The sequence below is a fragment of the Desmodus rotundus genome, chromosome 4, assembly GCF_022682495.2.
Source record: "Desmodus rotundus isolate HL8 chromosome 4, HLdesRot8A.1, whole genome shotgun sequence".
Classification (NCBI taxonomy): domain Eukaryota; kingdom Metazoa; phylum Chordata; class Mammalia; order Chiroptera; family Phyllostomidae; genus Desmodus; species Desmodus rotundus.
The window spans coordinates 95,927,545-95,948,099 of NC_071390.1; the positions used below are offsets into that span (position 1 = coordinate 95,927,545).

The 20,555-nt window shown below is 39.0% G+C and overlaps 1 long non-coding RNA gene across 1 annotated transcript; it reads right to left on the reverse strand.

Moving 5' to 3' along the window:
• Positions 1 to 444: 444 nt before the first annotated feature.
• On the reverse strand, positions 445 to 8,462 carry LOC128780650 (uncharacterized). The gene is made up of 3 exons (XR_008426602.2): positions 8,010 to 8,462; positions 5,626 to 7,867; positions 445 to 756 (listed from the first exon to the last, which is right to left on the reverse strand). It is a non-coding gene; the product is annotated as an uncharacterized lncRNA (long non-coding RNA).
• Between the last annotated feature and the right edge of the window lie 12,093 nt (positions 8,463 to 20,555).

Below are 20,555 nucleotides of genomic sequence, written 5' to 3' on the forward strand. Positions count from 1 at the left end.
AAACTCAAGGGAGAAAAAGGAAACGAAATCTGTAGCGTGGTGGTAGACTCACTGAGCCAGCACTGCCCAAACCGGCCCTTCCTGACGCCGCACGGGATATCCGCAGATTAAAATGAATGTTTGTTCAGATGAGGATTCAAGAAAAGCTGATTTAGGTATGAAGTCAACAAGTTTGTGTCAAGTGAATGCAGTGTTTGGGATCAAAGGTTGTGTCTGGTGGAAATAATTGTCCAGAAATAAAGTGAAACCATGATCCACTGTTACATGCCAGAGAACAAGAATCCAAAGTGGTGTAGATGAAATGTTCAAATAGCTATCCATCTTGTGCGAGACATTCACACACACATACAAAGTGTTCCTGCCTTTCATTGGTTAAGTTCACAGCCTCCTAAAACAACGCATTTCAAAAAAACAGACAAACAAACAAACAAACGAACAAAACACTAAGTCCAGACAAGGGCAAGGGTATGGGGAAGGAGAAAGAATCTCATCTCCCACAAGAACTTAAATAAACCCTAGAAGAGATGAGAGAAAATTCAAGAACAATGAGGGTTCACGTGGTCACAACCAAAGGGCTGTCATGTGGAGAGGATTTAATTGTATTCTAACTGCAGAGGGCAGAAGGCGGCTGCAACAGGGCAAACTTACCAAGAGGAAGGCTTCTGCAGAACATCAGCACAGCTGCTTTGGGGAGCAATGAGTCCCCATTTTTGAAAGTGATCCAAACCCAGGGGTATGTGGTAGAAAGATTCCTGCCTTGGAGGGAGAAGAGCAAAATCATCTGATGATGTGTCTCTTCCAATTATGAATCTACATATTGGTTAATTTGCAGAATTATATTGGTGCAAAAAGGGCAATTATTTCACCCAAGGGCCAGAAGTGCATGTCACCATTAAGCTCTTAAATTACACAGCTAATAGGACTCTTCAAGATTTTTATTGAAAATATTGTAATATCTATGTATGGTACTTGGTGGGTTCTAGAAATATTAAGGGGAACACTTTGTAAAGTATATGAATGTGTAACCACTATGCTGTACACCCAAATCTAATACAAAATACTACTGACTGTAAACTATAATTGAAAAATAATAAAAGGTTAATTTCCAACTTAATTGTAAAACAACGTCTGGAAGGTGGACCATTCCACTGCTCACTCGGCGACGCACAGAACACAGGCACATGCAGAGAACCGACAACAGTGAAGGCTCCTCAGCTTCCTGTAATCCAGAATTTCAAATTCTTGTTTGCAGGGATCAAGCCAGAAAATCAGATGTTTGCTGAGAAAACCGATGAGGGCAGGGATTCTTCAGCAACATGGTGCTGCAGGCAGAGCCGTGAGAAAATGCTCAGTGTCATCATGAGCAAAGAAAAGTAACTTTCTCAAAACAATAACAAGGGTAGTGAGGGCTCGAGCACCTCCCAGTGCCTGCTGTGTGGAACCCAGAAGTATGCAAAAGAGGATTATGGAACATTAAAAAAAGAAAATTACATTATAACATAACAATTCTTTATGTTTCTCAGTGAGGAGGGTTTGAGATCTATTTATGTAATTATAGTTTACAAAACTTGCGCTTATATAACTACATAGTAAACATTGGTTTTCAAAAAATTATTGATTCTCAAGTATACTTTGTTGCCTATTTTTTGTTTTGATCTCAGTGACTCAAGGTGATTCTTGGAAATTAATGAAATCTCTAGATCAGTGATTTTCACCTTTTTTCATCTCATGGTACACATAAACTTATTACCAAAATTCTGTGGCACACCAAAAAGGATATGATATTTTTTGCCAATGTAACAAAAAAAAACAGGTATAATTTTGATTTATTCGTACCCAATGGCTACTGTTGTGTTGGCTGTTGTAATTTTGCGGGGCTGTATTCTTATTTTTTCATCCTCACCCAAGAATATGTTTTTATTGATTTTAGAGAGAGAGGAAAGAAGAGAGAGTGAGAGAGAGAAACATCAGTCAGATGGATCAAACCCACAACCTAGGTATGCATCCTGACCAGGGATCGAACCTGCAACATTTTGGTGCACTAGGTGATGCTCCAACCAACCAAGCCACTGGGCCAGGGCCTTTTTTAAACTGAATTCATTGGGGTGACACTGGTTGATAAAATTACACAGGTTTCAGGTATTCTATTCTATAACATATCAACTGTCTATTGTATTGTGTGTTTACCACCCCAGGTCAAGTCTCCTTCCATCGCCATTTATCCTTGCTTTACCTTCTACGTTCCTCCATCCCCCCTTCCCTCTGGCAATCACCAGACTATATAACCAGAGACATTGAAGTTAAGAACAATCTAACAATGGACAGGGGGGAGTGGGGAGGGGACAGTGAGGACAGGGGATTACAGGAACTACTATAAAGGACACATGGACAAAATCAAGGGGGAGGATGGAGGTGAGGCCGGGAGGTGGGTTCAGCTGGGGTGGGGTGGAGGGATGGGGAGAAAAGGCATCACCTCCTCACTGAGAAACATAAAGAATTGTTATGTTATAATGTAATTTTCTTTTTTTAATGTTCCATAATCCTCTTTTGCATACTTCTGGGTTCCACACAGCAGGCACTGGGAGGCGCTCGAGCCCTCACTACCCTTGTTATTGTTTTGAGAAAGTTACTTTTCTTTGCTCATGATGACACTGAGCATTTTCTCACGGCTCTGCCTGTAGCACCATGTTGCTGTGTGTGTGCGTGTGTGTGTGTTGCCATTTTTTTATTTGACAATCTAAGGAGAAAGAGGTCAGTGTGTCCATGACTGAATAGTGAGGTAATGCCTATTTTAAAAATTCTTGAGGCACATCAGAGAGATGCAAATTAAAACCACAATGAGGTACCATCTCACACCAGTTAGAGTGGCCAGCATAAACAAATCAACAAACAAATGTTGGAGAGGATGCGGAGAAAAGGGAACCCTACTGCACTGTTGGTGGGAATGCAGACTGGTGAGGCCACTGGAAAACAGTATGGAATTTCCTCAGAAAACTAAAAATGGAACTGCCCTTTGACCCAGCAATTCCGCTGCTGGGAATATACCCTAAGAACCCCGAAACACCAATCCAAAAGAACCTATGCACCCCAATGTTCATAGCAGCACAATTTACAATAGCCAAGTACTGGAAGCAACCTAAGTGCCCATCAGCAAACGAATGGATCCAAAAACTATGGTATATTTACACAATGGAATTCTACGCAGCAGAGAGAAAGAAGGAGCTTATACCCTGTGCAACAGCATGGATGGAACTGGAGAGCATTATGCTAAGTGAAATAAGCCAGGCGGTGAGGGACAAATACCATATGATCTCACCTTTAACTGGAACGTAATCAACAGAAGAAAAAAGCAAACAAAATATAACCAGAGACATTGAAGTTAAGAACAATCTAACAACGGACAGAGGGGAGTGGGGAGGGGAGAGTGAGGACAGGGATTACAGGAACTACTATAAAGGACACATGGACAAAATCAAGGGGGAGGATGGAGGTGGGGCTGGGAGGTGGGTTCAGCTGGGGTGGGGTGGAGGGATGGGGAGAAAAGGCATACAACTGTAATTGAATAACAATAAAAATTAAATAAATAAATAAATAAATTTAAAATTAAAAAAAATCTTGGGGCACAGTAGTGTGCTGTGGGCACAACTGTCGAAAATTGCTGCTCTAGATGGTTCATCTACACCCAACGAGTTGTCCGTTCCCAGCTGGAACAGCAACACTGATAACATGTTGGATTTTCCACAAACATAAATGTGTTTAAATTAATACAAATTTTGTATCATGGATACTTTGAAAACATTTTATTTATCAACCTTTCATGTCTATGTATGCACATTTTACCAACCCGTGAGCCACACAAGGCAATAAACAGAAAAATAAGTAATAATCAACCTGCTTGGGAACCTTACCAAATAGTTAACATAATGTAGACATGCAACTAAGAGGAAGTATTCAAAATTTTAACTACTAATGTTGACATAAGAAAAGTTCAAACCAATAAATAATTTTTACAACAGTTTATCTAAGCCAAAACTTATGGCAATTCCCGGGAAACAAGATCTCAATTGCTCTGGAAAGTAATAGTTTTGCAACTTCTTTTATGCATTTGAAATCAAGGAGGAAATGTTAGGGAAGATTACATGGAGGTGGGAGAAAGCAAGGTGGGGATGGGGTTACAGAATAATTGAGATTACGCATGCTCTTGAAGGTGGTCATGTTTTAAAAGGAGTCTAAACAAAAGAGGCATCTCAAAGATGTGTTAACCTGGATACACAGAAACAGTGGACAGGGCTTGATTAAGGCAAATAAGCCCCTTACTAAAGCAGTCACAGGACTGGCCCTGGCCAGGCATTCCATTGGTGGAGCAAGGCCATGACTACACACCATGACCTGCCTAGTGAGGAATTTATGATCTTCCATAGAATCCTTTCCTTCACCCACACTAACTGTCAAATTACCATTATTACTAACTACCAAGTTAGTAAGGTAAGTGTCCAGATACTCTGCTCTTATAGAATATGATCAGCAAAGTCCTGTTCAGATAATGTTTTAGGGCCCAAAACATGGCATTCTGTTAGCAATCCCACTGCTGAAGAAAAAAACTTCCAATTTAAAAGATAAGGTGTATATGTATAAGCTATTCTTTCTCTCGGAAATCTTTCCTTAAGGTCAAATAATTTTGAATGATAACAATGAAGAGAACACTGGCTAGGATGTTGAAAATATCCTTTTTCTAGATCACCAGGGAAACTAGGGAAAGTCGTGTGACCTAACCAGAATGCAACTCCCTCATCAATAAAAGAAGAAAATTGGATGAGAAGAACAAATATCCATTTCAGCCCTTTTATTTCTAAATGTCTAATTTGGTAGTAATTTATCAAATCAAAACATGAAATACCCAGAAGAGAAATGAAAGATCAAGTCTCCAATGCAGAGGGCATTTAATGTCAAACGTTACTTTTTCTAACACCTTCAAATGTTTCCCAGTCACAATCTTTTGTTACTACTGAGTGCGGAAACCGCCCCACATATTGAAATTTGGGTGCAAAATAATACAGTATCAGAAGCAGAGGAGAAGTGGGGGATCAAGAGATGACATCAAAAATAGAAGATGAGTTATACATTGGAGATTCATTAAGTAAGTATATTATACACAATAGTGGCCAGTTTTCACGCTTTGGGGAAGGCTGTCGCAAACACGGAGAGGGAGAAAAGGAGCAATGAACTAGAAAAGTAGAATGAACTCATGGTGTTAGGTTGGAATTGGAGATATCAGAGTAAAATCACGGCTTTCTGTATATAAACAGATGAAAATAGACAGTTGTAAATAATCCCCAATGCTGTCCCCTGAGATGGCCTGGGAACAGTGGCACCCTGACAGCAATGAGCATATGTAATGAGCAATGAGCAATGAGCAGAGCCCTGAGTTTGGCTTCTAAAAACTGCTCTCCACTAGTAAGAACCAGGGCTCCTTAGAGAAAGGGTTGATCACAGGACTGGGCAGAAAAAGAAACAAGATGAACCCAGAAACTCTTACACCTAAGAGCAAGGAAGTGGTCAAAGAACGCGGAAATACCTGTTCAAGTACTCTGAGGTGACGAACGGGGCATCAGAGCAGCTACTTACCCTCAAATGGTTCAGAGGAAAGGTCTTTGTACCAGGCATCTTTTCTGCAAGTTTGTAATTGCTTCAAAATTTTAAAAATAAAACATTGAGTAGAATAAGGAGAAACTCCTGGCAACAAATTACATAGAAATTAAAAAATTTTGCTAAAATCCTGACTTGATAATATTCAGTAAAATTACCTGAACTCACTACATATTTTTACCGTCTGCATCACAGTCTGTGTGGTGTGGGAATGCTAGTGTGAAGAGGAATTTCAGTTTCCGTGAAATGCTTGTAATTGAGGTTAAGCAGAAGTGAGATGGTTGCTATAAGGGAGATTTTAAAGGTTCCAGCAGAGAGAGATAGGAGCACCTATGTCTGCAGAAGATGCTGAGCAAATAATTGATGGAGCAGTTAACCCTTGAGCTTGAATGATAAGTAGAAGTTTGACAGAAAGACAGGGAGTAAAAGCACATTCCAGGACAAAGAAATGCAAAATAAAAAACCCTGGAGGACCTGAAAGAGCAAGAACTACAGGAGTGTCTTTGCAGCTGGAGAGTCTGGAGCAGAAACGCAGAATCTGACAAAATCAGGAAAAATCTCAAAGTTCCACTGGGTCAAAGGTGTCTTTTATCTAATGATGTTCCAAAAGATTCTTTATGGTCATCTGCAGTGGAAGTCTCCTTGGTGAATTTAAACCTCCTTTTTCCTGTATTACAAATACCAAATAATATTTATTCCTTATTATCACAAACATGCCACACATAAGCTTCTCAAATCAGAGCAAGATGGTGGTGACTCTATCCAAATCACACTGTCTCTTCAGCCATCAGTGCCACCGACAATGTAGGCAGGAATCAGATTTGTGTAAGTCTACACTGCACTTAATTCCTAACACACAAAATGGCATTAAATAATATTTGCTCACTCCACATCACTAAATAACTGAAAATCAGATGCGATAAGGCGCGTGAAAACTCTTTATTCCCTGTAAAGCAGAGTGACAGTATTATAAGCTAAAGCAGGGTAATGTGATCCGTGTAATCGGACTACTGAACTGCCATTAAAGATGGACAAGAACAACCAACACGACCCTGGAACAAAGTCTACTTTATACTTAACAACATTCTTGAGGTTGTTTTCCAGGAAATTAAAGCACTAATCAGAAATGGAAAGAACCAAAGATATCATCAAGTCTAATCTAGTCATTCTGAGTAAGGAAACGGAAGCTCAGGCTGGGAGTTAAGTGACATGGTCAAGCATACATTTAGACGGAAACATAGACCCAAACTTGCTTCTTTTCATTATACCACCAAAAATAATAACCAATGTTTTAAGAATAATAACAGCTTGTGGCTTTTATTGGGTTGAGAAAATGAAACTGGAAACTATATTAGCCCACGTTCTTCTTAGGTCTCTTTCCTTCTTTCTCTCTAGTTCTTTCCTAATAGGCTCATATCCCAGGTCTTTTGTTTCCATTCAGCTCAGCTCACCCAGCACAGCCTCCCTATAGTTTCTGGGTTTAATAATTCCACACATTTTTAAACACATTCTTAGAATTTTTGGAAAACTTACGTGTCTAACATGGAAAGATGTTAAATAAATTAATGAAAAAGGGAGCATCAGAATATGTTGCAAAGCTGCATATACAACGCGTGTGCGCATACTTGAGCCCAGGCACTTAACATCAGCAAAGGTCTACGGGATTACACACCAAGCTATCTACACTGCTTCCCTCCTGAGAAGTAGGTTTGGGGAACAGGAAATTCAAAGGGAAGAATAACACCTTTCTCTGGAGAGAAGAATTAGAAAAATGTATATTTTTTTTATACATTTGGCATATTCTTTGGCATTTGAATTTTTCAAAAGATGTGTCTTTTACAACCAAACGAATTTAAAAAATGATCAAAACGTGGATGGTTCTGGAAGTCTGGGTGGCTCTAAACTGGGGAGTTAGATCAGTCGGCGTCTTCATGTGCCCAATGAGGACAATCCCGAACATGAGATGAGAAGCTCCCGTGCTGCGTGCCTGGCATGATTCTGTATCACGGAAAGCTAAGAAAAATAGCATAGATTTGTAAAAATAGCCCTGAAAGGCATCTAGCTCCTCTCACTCTGTGAATCTTGAATAGACAGAGTCTTTGATGGCGAATGGGGTAAGTGGAGCAACGAGCATGAACGATTCTCCTTAAAAGGGTACTTACCATATCTCAACTCTCCCAACACTTGAGGGTCAGAATCCCAAAGCTTGAGTGAAATTGACCTGCCGGGAAATATAATCATGTGAGAGCAATTAAGAATTTTGTTTTCAGGATAAGAGCTTAATACAAAGCCTAGTCTTAGGCAAATTTAGGGAATGAAATTATGCCAGGGAGCTCTTCTCAGGGTTCTCAACCCCTTAGCACCTGGGATCCACATCTCTCCCCTTGCACGCTCTTCCTGCTGTTGCTTCTTTCATTATTGAAAGTTAAAAAACAAACAGAGCAAGTGTTTTCTCTTCAGTGCATGCAGGATTAGGAGTTTAATCTTCATAAGGATTCTCTTGACCAGCTCCACTTCCAGGTTTTTTCCAGAGACTCATTCACACCACATTCTTGCTGCGGAGGTACTCTCGCAGTTATGAAGCACTCGTCCATGACCCCTGGTAAAGCAGTGACGCCCTGCTTGAAAGAGCTGCCACGTCCCTAAGGAATGCACCGCAGACTACTCCAACCCAAAGTCTTCTGGTGGCACAGCAGTGAGGGTAGAACAATGGAACAAGGATGAGAAGACTTGAGTTCTCATTCTAAATGACACCATGTAAACAGTTTGTCATCTTTGTAGTTTCAGTCCTTGAGCTCTTCCATGAATCTCACGGGGCTGTGCTCAGAGTTCAATGTCATAAGACAAATTAAAGCATTTCATAAATGGCAGAGCCAAGGAAAACTAAAATTTCAAATGGGTCAAACCAGATTGAAAGGTCATTTGGAGCGCGGTTTACAGCATTGTGACGCTACTTGTCTTCTAGTTCTCAATCCAAGTTACCCAAAACATGTTTGTTCTTTTTCATAAGTGAAAAATACATTTTCCACTGCAGTTTGGGACCTAAATGAGATAAGGAAAATATATCCTGTTAAAAGAAACCCAAATATCTACTCAGACAAAAGCACCATGGGTCTTTTCAAGGTTAATGCAAGCAGGAAAAAGTGGGTGCTTTATTCCCAAGTTCCATAACTATCATCTAGATTTCTCTTATATAAAAGAAGAAAGAATTGCTATAATGAAATTAATTCCAAGAAAACACTGAGCACAGATGGATTCCTTTTTAATCATTTACTATCTATCATTTGTGAATTTGAGGGGAGGAGAGAGGAAGAAGGAGGATAGAAGGAATTGATTTATAATGGTATGAGTTTGATAATATGAGTTTCATATATTAAGTTCTTATTTCCTTTGACATTTTTCAATTAGTTTTATTATTTAAAATGGAATTGACTCTCCAAACTGTAATTTCCAAATTGTTTTATCTTCAAACTAACTGTAGTTGTCCTTTAAATACAGTTCACATTATCTTAAATGTCTTTGGAATATGTTGCTGATATAATCTTAATTTTTTAATGAGCTTGAATTCATTTTTGTAAGAAACGTGCTTGGAAAAAAGAATTGCGTGCACAAAAACATCAACTGTGATCCTATATGGATGGTGGAAATGTGACAACATTTTTTCTGACTTTTAAAAATATTTTCTAAATCTGGAAAAAAAAATGACTTCACAATTAAATTTTTACTATTAATTTTAAAATAGCAACAACAACAAAATAAAAACATTACAGAGTTAAGTAGAATAATAAAATAAACACCTTTGGATTGAAAAGCCAGCGTTAAGAGTGTGGTGAAACTTTCCCCTTCTGGATTCATGCCTGTGTGATTTCCTTTAATTTGATTGGTCTACAGGGTTCATTACGGATTCACATTAAGAACAAGAACTGAGTCTGCAATATTTAGCAGGAAAAATGCCCCAAGGCCAGAATTTTTATGCTTCCTAAAACTTTCCAGCTGCAATTATACCTTCCCACATGTGAAGGAAAAAGACAGACTAAAACCTTAAAATCCAAAATATTGCATGGGAATAATAATGACTTCAGAGAGTTTCAATGTAAAATGTGGCTACCTAAATACTAAACCATCCAAATAAAACCAAAAAATTGATCTAAAATATTTTATTTAAAATAACTTCTCCAAGTTGTTTCTTCCTTCTTAATCCACCCATCATCAACACAAACAGATTTTTACCAATATTAGGTTAGTTTTCAACCTTTATAATGCAAATTTATCTTTGTTAGATCACTGTCTATTTTATTCTTTATCATTTTTTAGTTCTAGGACTTGAATTTTTAACGAATCCAGAAAAATCTTGGAATAAACTTGGAGTCAAAATAAATTTGTTGTCCAGGTAATTTAGACAGAAATCTGAAGCTGATAAGCATTAGTTTCCTTTCTGCTCCTTTATCTTGAAAGAGGTTCTCCATGCTCCATCTTGGCCAAGGCTGGAGAGTGAGATTAGCAAATGACTGGGATTAGAAAAGGAAGAGGTATGAGAGCGACAGCGTCTCCCGCGTCTCCCGCACTGTGTCCCGGGCTCTGCTGTAGATGTGGCACCACGGCTGGAGTTGGGTGCTGTCAGAGACCAGATCAAAGGAAAGCCTTTTCTAGAGTAGGTTCAGAGATGCCTGGTTTTTAAAAGAGAGAATATTTAGATTACTGTCATTTTTTAATGCATCTATGCTACTGCTGACACTATAGAATTCAACTTTTATGACTATAGCTCCAATTCCATCAACAAAAATAGTATCTGCCATTACTCGCTCTAATCTACAGTTAGAATGAAGACATCATCAGTCTGGGGCAGCTTGGTCACTAGGGCAGGTCTGGTCGAAGCCTACAATCAGATAACAGTTTTCTCACTAAATCATCCAGATGAATGTGTAGTTGGATAAATACCATCATTTCCTTACAGAGGTTATTTTCTTCATACAACTTTTGCTTCAATTATTATTTGAAACTTCAATTCCAGTATATGAACATTTGGAAAATTAACTCATTGCCTTCACCAGAAAATAATGTTTTGCATATAATTTATATTCTTAAATATTAGGAGTGAATTTAAATCAAAGGTAAACTAAATACAGAAAAGGAAATTCATTTTATGTGTTGAGTCATTTATAACAAACACCAACATTAAAGAGCAGTATACATTTCAAATTCTCAATCTTCTTTTGACAAATGTATTGATAAGGATGCTAAAGACCTCTATCTGCTAATATGTTTGAGAAACAAAAACAAAAAGAGACAATGTTTTCTGACTGAACTGCTGGCCAGGAAGCCATATTAAAACACAAAGAGGCCCAAGGTGTTCCCCCCACCCCCAGACCTGGGCTCCCCCTCAGTTACTGATCAAACTTCTCCAGAAATAAAGTGAGAATAATTCTGCAAACACACACACACACACACAAAGAGGCATCAGAGTTTGATCAACTGGTGAAGTCGTCACAGCAAACCCAGGAGTGCTATTTCCAGTGCACTTCTACTTGTGACTCTTTTATAGCTGTTCACGTGGGTTGGGGTGTTTGGGGGGGCATTTATTTTCTTTGCCTGGATTCTTCTAACAGCTAATTATTATCTAAAACACATGATTTTAAAAAATGATACAAAGGTCCCTAGCATCAATTCTCTCTCTCTCTCCCTCTCTCTCTCTAAAAAAGCAATGAGGAAAATGTCCTCAGGGGAGGATTTCAAAAAGGAAATGCCTTTATCAAATGTTGTAAGGACTACAGTAGAGAGTGCAGTGAAAGTACCCATCACAAAGGGGGGGTGGGGAGTGTGAGTGTATGTGTTTCCAGCACGGCAGGGTACTTTTATATACTTCTTTCTTTTTTCAACGTGTGCCACAATTCCCTAAACAGTGCTAATTGTGATGATGACATTTATCTGCGTTTCAAATCAGAAATATTTGTTTCTTTTTCACTAATAAAATATAAACACTCAGAAGAGAAATTTCTTCTTCCATCATCAAATCTATAGCCCTCCCTTATTTGAACTCTTAAACTCTGCCATCTCTCCTGTTATTGCAAATAAACTGTTCGAGCTGTTTTCTAAGACCAGCTCTCCACTGGGACAATGTATCTCGCTTGTTCATTCAAGGTCTTTGTTCCCACAATTATACCTTCTCTTGCTTACTATATCATCAGTTTTGCCCTCTGCACTAGACCATTCCCATGAACAGAAAACATTATCTATTAGCACTTAAAAATTCCTTTTACGACACATTTCTCTCAAGAAATCACTCCATTTGTTATGGGTTGAACTGTGTCCCTCAAAAGAAGGTATGTTGGAGTCCCAGCCCTCTGGAACTCAGAACGTGACCTGGTTTGGAAATCACGTCATTGCAGATAGTGAGGATGAGATCACAGGATGGGCCTCTGATCCAACGTGACTATTGTCCTTACAAGAAATGGACTTGTGGAGACAGAGACACACAGGGAGACGGCCACAGCACAGAAATTGGAGTTGCACAGCTCCAAGGCAGGGAACGCCGAAGACTGATGGCAAAGCACCAGAAACCAGGAACCTGCAAGGCAGGCCTCCTCCAAAGGCTTCAGAGGAAGTGTGGCCCTGCCAACAACTTGACTTCAGACTTCTGCCTAGAGCTGTGTGGGAGACAGTGCGTATTTGTTGTTCTAAACCACCAAGTACATGGCACTTACATCCTAGAGAGGGAGACAGACAATAACCACAGTAAAAAAATAAATATACAGTGTTATTTGTTTTTAAGAATTCAACAGTAACTGATAGAAGGAGGTTTGGGGCTTTGCAAGAATACATTATCACTAATATTTCACCGTAAGGTGACCTGTGATATCTTTATTTTATACTGTGCCTTCCAACACTGTTAGTAGACGTGATTCTTCATATTCATCTTATGTATTGGGGAAAGGAGGTTTTGACTTTTATCCTACAGATTTGGAAATTGAGTTGAGAACCAAAGGGCCTTCTGATAATATCTAAGTTGGTAAATAACAAAATGCAAACTAAGATAAAAATTTTCACTACCAAATTAGTTTAATTTTCACTAAAATCATCATCACTATCCCTACCTTATAATTTCATTGACATTTCAGATTATTATCTTAATTATATTAAATGAGAAAAATAACTTCCTCCTGGATAATAAGGTAATTTACAGATGAGGAATATGAAGTCAAAGATATTATGTAAATAAGTGCAATAAATGAAGATTTCTTGTTCAGTTTAATACTCTGAAGACCAGCAGAAATTAAGCACAATGACCTGATAAAAAGAGAAAATTAAAAAGAACTGTTAAACATATCATAAAATGGATTATCTAAAATGTGAACGGGACTACGATCACGTTAGTCCGTGATGTGATAGTTCACAGTAATCAGCCATCTATGTCCACATAAAACTTGACTTTCCATTTTCCCATTACCCTCTTTATAATAGTAAACAGTAGCTCAACAGCAATATAAGGCAGCAAATTAAAGACACGAAATTTTGCTAACTACAGGTATCAGGGATATGTTGTTACACTTCCTGAGGCCTCCGCAGTGACAGAACACTGTACATTTTATTCAAGCCATGTTCTGGAAACAGAATAACATGACAAGAACATTTTAATCATCCATGAATATATACAATAACAATAATTTTGTGAATACTGTGTTTCATATTTCCATTAAACTCATCTTTTTAAAATGTCAATGTGCTGATTTTATGAAGAAAATCAATTCAAGAAATTTCAAAGACAAAAGTGGTACTGAACTTAGCAACATAAAAATTAGTAAAAATCTATTTGCACGCTATTTTATGAAATCTTACTTTAACCCTTAGTTTAATTCAAACTATCTTCTCCATCCCCCAAAACTCTGCCTTCCTAACTACTCCTCCTTCCTTTCCCATCATTTCCTCTTTCCAGCAAATGGAACAAGTTGCCCCTACACTTATCCAAGGCCAGTCCTGTACCTGAACTATACACCCTTCCTCTTTTTCCACCTCAGGCATGCTCACCAGTTGTCTCTCTCTCCCCTGCACTGCTCCCGCCCCCGGGGCTTCTTCCCAACAACACTCACACCCATCCACCTACTCCACGTCCACCTGCAGCCACTACATTATTTCATTCTCCTTTTCTCAGCCAAAGTTCACGCCTTCTCTACAATGATAAACCCACAGGCTCAACAGTGTCATGGCTGCCCTCTCTGCTAGGTCTCAGCAGCATTTGGTTTCTGCTGACCATTGTTTCCTTCTTGAAACAGTCCTGCCTTTGTCTTCCATGAAGCCACACACTCCTGGTTTTCCATATTGTTTTTTCTATGCTCCTTTTCGATCAGTCTGTTTTTGTGGTTTTAGACATTAGTCCTGTTAAATGTTGGTGTCTCTCCAAACCCTGTTCTAGGCTCCCTTTTCCTCATTTTACATGTATTTCCTGAAAGCTTACTCCCTTTGTATTGGTTACTACCTGTTACGGGCTGACTGTGTCCTCTCAAAAGTCATATAAAGAAGTCCTAACCTCTACTACCTCAGAATGTGACTGTCTTTGGAGATAAAGCCTTTAAAAAGGTAATTAAGTTAAAATGAGGTTATATGGGTGGGTCTAATCCAATATAACTGACATCCTTATAAGAAGAGGAGATTGGGGCACAGATAGACACAGAGAAAAGACCATGTGAAGACACAGGGAGAAAATGAACAAGGAGAGGAGCCTCACAAGAACTCATTCCTGTCAATACCTTGGTCTTGGGTCTCTGGCCTCCAGATCCGTGAGAAATAAATGTCTGTTGTTTCAGCCATCATTCTGTGGAATTTTGTTATGGCAGCACTCACAGACTAATACACAACCTTTAATTAGGCTATGACCCCTAAACTCATTACTGTAGAATCAGCTCTAACCACCAGATCATATCTCACTATCTGGCAGATCTCACCACATGAGTGTCTCAAAAATATTTCAAGAACTCAGCATGTGTCACACATCCAGTTGTCTCACCAGAAACGTGGTCCCCGCTGTAGACCTTACTTGTACCCTACATCAAATTCCCTCAGCCCATCTCTAACTCCAGTTTCACCTCAACTATTCTCTCAGATTTTCTGCCTCAGAGTTTTCTCCAAAATTCTAAGAACTGGTTCAGCAGCTCTCAAGAGCAGAGGAGTAAGCATTCCTGAGGCAACAACAAACCAAAGACTAGTCTGGGAATGGAGGCCCAGTCTCCAGTATTCCAGAAAGACACTTCTGAGGAGCTTTCAACATGATTCCTCAGAGGGTTCCCCACAAGATTGTGCCCCAGTTTTTCACAGCAATATATAGCTCAGCAGTACACACTGACTGGCTTTTCTCCTACCTTACATGCTATCCTCATTTCCTGACTCACTGTCTCCATTCCCTCATTCTTACTTCCTGGGGCCACCTCTAAAATAAACCTCCTGAACCCCAGTCCTTATCTCAGACTTGCTTTTAGGGGGAACCCATACTTAAATGGTCAATGTTATTGTCTTTATCTTTTATCCATATTATCTGGCAATCAATTATTATTCTATGATGACTTTCAAATTAGTCAACTCTTTCCAAGCCCTCCCCATCTATCCTGAATTCGGGCCACCATCACCTGTTTCCTGGATAATGCTACAATCTTCTAACTGATCTCCTTGCCTGTGAATTGCCCCTCACCAAACTGCTCTCCACAGGGAAGTCAGTGTGTGCTTTCTAAATAAGCTACCTGATCCCACTCACTCACTCATTAACACCTCCTAATATTCCTCATTGTTTTACGCATACTGTCCTTAACATGATTTGCAAGGTCTTTCAGACATAGTTTTCCTCCCCAACCTCATCTTTTACTTCTCACTTGATAGTCTAATCATTTTAAGCTATTTTCTTTTCTCTGATCAGCCACACAATCTCTCACCTCAGAGACTTTGCACAAATTAAAAAATGAAGTAAAAATTGTTAATAATGTTACTAAAGATTTTAACAATAAAATAACTGGTAAACAAGTTTTAAAATCCTATAGAAATGGTTGAAGAAAAACAGAAGAGAGGTTAATAAATAGAAACTCTATAAAAATCTAGGACAAAAATTCTATCTTCAGAAATCTTTGATATCATTGTGTGGTAACCATGGATACATGCCTACTCAGATTTTTTTAAAAACTCCTTCCTTAGAAAGCAATTTTTAAAGTTTGTAATACAAGACAGTTTCAAATGGAAAAATTAAGTCGATCCCATAAGTTAGTGAATTTTTATGTTTTTCTTTTCTTTATGTTGAGGAATGCTCCCTCTACTCCCACTTTGCTGAGTGTTTTTATCATAAATGGGTGCTATATCTTATCAAATGCTTTTAATGCATCTGTTGATATGATCGTGTGATTTTTGTCCTTCCTTTTGTTTATGTGATGTATTACATTTATTGATTTGCAAATATTGTACCATCCTTGCATCCCTGGGATGAATCCCACTTGATCATGGCATATGATGTTTTTAATGTATTGCTGGATGCGGTTTGCCAATATTTTGTTGAGAATTTTAGCATCTATGTTCATCAGCAATATTGGCCTGTATTTTCTGTCTTTGTTAGGTCTTTATCTGGTTTGGATACTAGAATGAATGATACTGGCTTCATGAAAAGAGTTTGGGAGTCTTCACTCCCAAACTTGGAATAGTCTGTGAAGGGTAGGGGTTAGTTCTTCCTTAAATGTTTTGTAAAATTCTCCTGTGAAATAGTCTGGTCCAGGACTTTTGTGTGTTGGGAGTTTTTTGATTACTGCTTCAATATTGTCAGCTCTTATCAGTCTTTTCAGGCTTTTTGCTTCTCCTTCATTCATTGTTGGAAGATTATGTTTTTCTAGAAATTTGTCCATTTCACCTAGGTTTTCAAATTTCTTGGCAAATACTTCTTCATAGTAATTTCTTACAATCCTTTGTATATCTGTGGTATCTGTTGTAATCTTCCTTCTTTCATTTCTGATTTTGTTTTGGGGACCTCTCTTTTTCTTGATGAGTCTGCTTAAAGGCTTCTAGATTTTGCTTATTTTTTCAAAAAAACAGCTCCTGGATTTATTGATCCTTTGGATTGTTCTTTTAGTCTCTATGTTATTTAATTCTGTTCTGATTTTGGTTACTTCCTTCCTTCCACTCCCTCTGCGCTTTGTTTATTGTTGTTCCTCCCATTCTAGTAAGATGTAGGGTTAGGTTGTTTATTTGAAATGTTTCTATCTTTTTTTAGGTAGGCCTGTATTGCTATGAATTTCCCTTTCAGGACTACCTTTGCTGTGTCCCATAAGTTTTGGATTGCTGTGAGTTCATTTTCATTTGATTCAAGAAACTTTTTGATTTCTTCCTTGATCTCATTATTAATCCATTCATTGTTTATAGCATACTATTCAATCTCCATGAATTTGAGTGTTTTTGAGTTTTTTCCTTGAGGCTGGTGTCTAGTTTTAGGCCCTTGCGGTCTAGAAGATGCTTGATATGATTTCAATTTTCTTGAATTTATTGAGACTTGTTTTGTGTCCTATCATGTTGTCTATCTTTGAAAATGTTCCATGTGCATTTGAAACAATGTGTATTTTGCTTCTTTGGGATGAAAGATTATATATATATGTATACATACATGTATATATATGTGTACATGTATATGTATATATGTATACAAAGTCCATTCGATCTAGGGCATTGTTCAATGCCCCAATATTCTTGTTGATGTTTTGTATGGAAGATCTATCCATTGTTGACAGTGGGGTGTTAAAATCCCCTAGTATAAGTGTGTTGTTGTCTGTATCTTTCTTGAGGTCCTCCAAGATTTTCCTTATATATTTGGGTGCTCCTATGTTTGGTGCATATATGTTTATAATGTTTATATCTTCTTGATGGATTCTTCCCTTGGGTATTATGAAGTGTCCTTCAGTATCTCTTTTTATGTCCTTTATTTTAAAGTTTATTTTGTCTAATATAAGTATTGCTACCCTGGCCCTTTTTTCTTGTCCATTTGCCTGGAATATTTTTTTCCAACCCTTCACTTTCAATCTGTGTAGGTCTTTTGTGATGCGAACCCCAGCCAGCAGTGTCCGTGGTGTTGTGGACGCAATGAACAAATTCACATGGACTACAGAAGTCCTGTGGAGAAAAATGAACAGCATGGCCACTCTCTGAGAGAGAGAGAGAGTACCTCAACCCTTGCCTGGACAGACTTTTATTGGCTTTCTAATAGCATACATCAAAGAATATTCTCATTCATTATGCTCAGGTTTGCTCTAGGGATTACTTTTTACAGATAACAAAGGCAAGGATGTTACTGATTACTTCTTACAGATTAACAAGGGATAATGTTGCAAATACAAGGGAATGATAAGAGTGATTGGTCTGGTTACACTCAGTCCTTGGGAGAATTAGCTCGGACTTCAGGAAGTTACTTTAAAGGTATGCAGTAAGCATCTGCTGCTTCAACTCAGGGTGAGGGAGTTTTAGCAAGAGCAAGCCTCAAAGCAGTCTAGATATAATGCAGGCCTGGTTTCCCATGGGAAAGCCTATCTGTGGGTTTGGCTCCTGTGTGCCTACTCATGCCTATTGGTTTTCCAATAGGGCTGGGCTACATTTGCCATTCCATGGGGATAAGTTCCCTATACTTTTGTTCTGAGGTGGGTCTCTTGTGGGCAGCATATGTGTGGGCCATGTTTTCTTATCCATTCACCTACCCTATGTCTTCCGATTGGAGCATTTAACCCATTTACATTTAAAGTTATTATTGATAGGTACTTATTCTTTGTCATTTTATTCCCTTCGTACCTGTGTTCCTTTCTCTCTCACTCTTTTTCTTTCTTTTCTTAAAGCAATCTCTTTAGCACACCTTGCAGTGCTGGATTGGTGGAGGTACATTCTTTCAGTCTTCTCTTATCTGAGAGATTCCTTATTTCACATTCCATTTTAATTGAGAGCCTTGTTGGATAGAGTAGTCTTGGTTGCAGGCTATTGCTTTTCATTACTTGGAATATTTCTTGCCGTTCCCTTCTGGCTTTCAGTGTTTCCATAGAGAAATCAGCTGCTAGACTTATCAGGGCTCCCCTGTATGTTACTTCCAGTTTCACCTTTGCTGCCTTTAAGAATCTCTCTTTGTCTTGGAAATTTGCCATTTTAATTATGATGTGTCTTGGAGTGGGCCTCTTTACATTCCCCTTGAATGGGACTCTTTGTGTTTCCTGGATTTGTATGACTTTTTCTCTCATCAATTAGGGAAGTTTTCCATCATTACTTTTCCAAACAGGTTTTCTATCCTTGCTCTTCTTGTTCTCCTTCTGGTATCCCTATTATACAGATATCATTATGTTTCATGTTGTCCTGCATTTCCCTTAACACTTCTTCATTCTTTCTGAGTCTCTTTTCCTTTTCTTGCCCTTTCTGGGTGTTTTTTTCTACCTTGTCCTCCAGCTCACTGATTAGATCCTCTGCTTCATCCAGCCTGCTTATAATTCCTTCTAGTATGTTTTTTGTTTCCAAGATTTTATTGTTCATTTCCTCTTGGCCCTTGTTGATAGTTTCTGTTTCCTTTTTCATGTTGATATAGTTTGCATTGAGTTCATTGTAGTTTTCTATAATTTTTGGTAATTCTCTGTGAGCTCATTGAGTTTCCTTACAGCTATTGTTTTGAACTCAATATCTGAGTCGACTTGCCTCTATTTCATTTAGCATTATTTCTGAGGATTCCTCCTTTCCTTTTGATTGCGGATTGTTTCTTTGTCTTCCCATTGTTTGTGAGACTCTTCTTGTTTTCCTCTGCTTCTTACATTGATCTGCTTTGACTTCCTGACTTTGTGGTGTGAACTTCTATGGTAGGAGACCTGTGAGATCCAGCGGTGCAGTCTCCTTGATCACCTGAACTTGATTCTCTTGGAATACCCTTTATGCTGCTTATGCTGGTTCTCTGGATGTAATTGGGTTTTGATTGTTGGGTCGTTCTTTGGTGAGTCCTTCCCACCAGCTGGTTGACTGAGGGTCACTCTGCCCACCATCATACATTGTTGTGCAGGTGCTGCCAGAACAAATCCACAATGCCCAGGGAACAAACCCACATCCACAAAAATATCCATCCACCTCCCCACAATCCCACTATCAATAGCAAATGAACCAATATTAATAAGAGTGTAAAGAGATTAAGACTATTATTAGAAAGGAGATAAATAAACTATAGTATGAATTCTAGTGACTTAATAAGTATAAACTTGCTGGACAAGAAATGAATGTTAGAAAGCTATGCAGGATAGAAAATATTGCTAATCCTGGAGAAGACCACAGTGGATTTTGTCTGGGTGCCTCTAGTATTTACCACTGATTTTTCTTTCTGGACCCACCTCTGGTGATGTCAGATGTTGATGTTGACCCCATCTGACCTTAGGCAGCCTGCTCTGAGACTGCCAGAGATCTACTGTCTATGGTCGTCTCTTTCAGTAGTTAATTAGTCACTTTGCACTCAGCAGTCAGGCTTAAGCCCCATAGGGCAGGGCAGAATTCCTCCTGGGGTTGGGGCTATTGTTTCCCCTCAGGCTGGTGCTTCTCGGAGGGGAGTGGTCTGCCTGAGCAGGATGACTGATGCTGTTTGAGTGATGACTCAGCACCGGGATCCCGCAACCACTCTCTCAGTTTTCTCCCCAAAGCCTCTGTCACCAGTCTCTCCACAAGCATCTCTAGTCCACTCTGTGCCCCCTTTGCTAGGGACCCACTGTCTGTGGCTGTCTCCTTCGGTTGTTAATCTAGTCGTTCTGCACTCAGCAGTCAGGCTTAAGCACCACAGAGCCGGGGGAGAGTCTTTCCTGGGGTTGGGTCTATTGTTTCTCCTCAGGCTGCTGCTGCTCTGGAGAGGAGTGGGCTGCCTGAGCACGATGGTTGCTGCTGTATGGGGGATGACTGAGCAG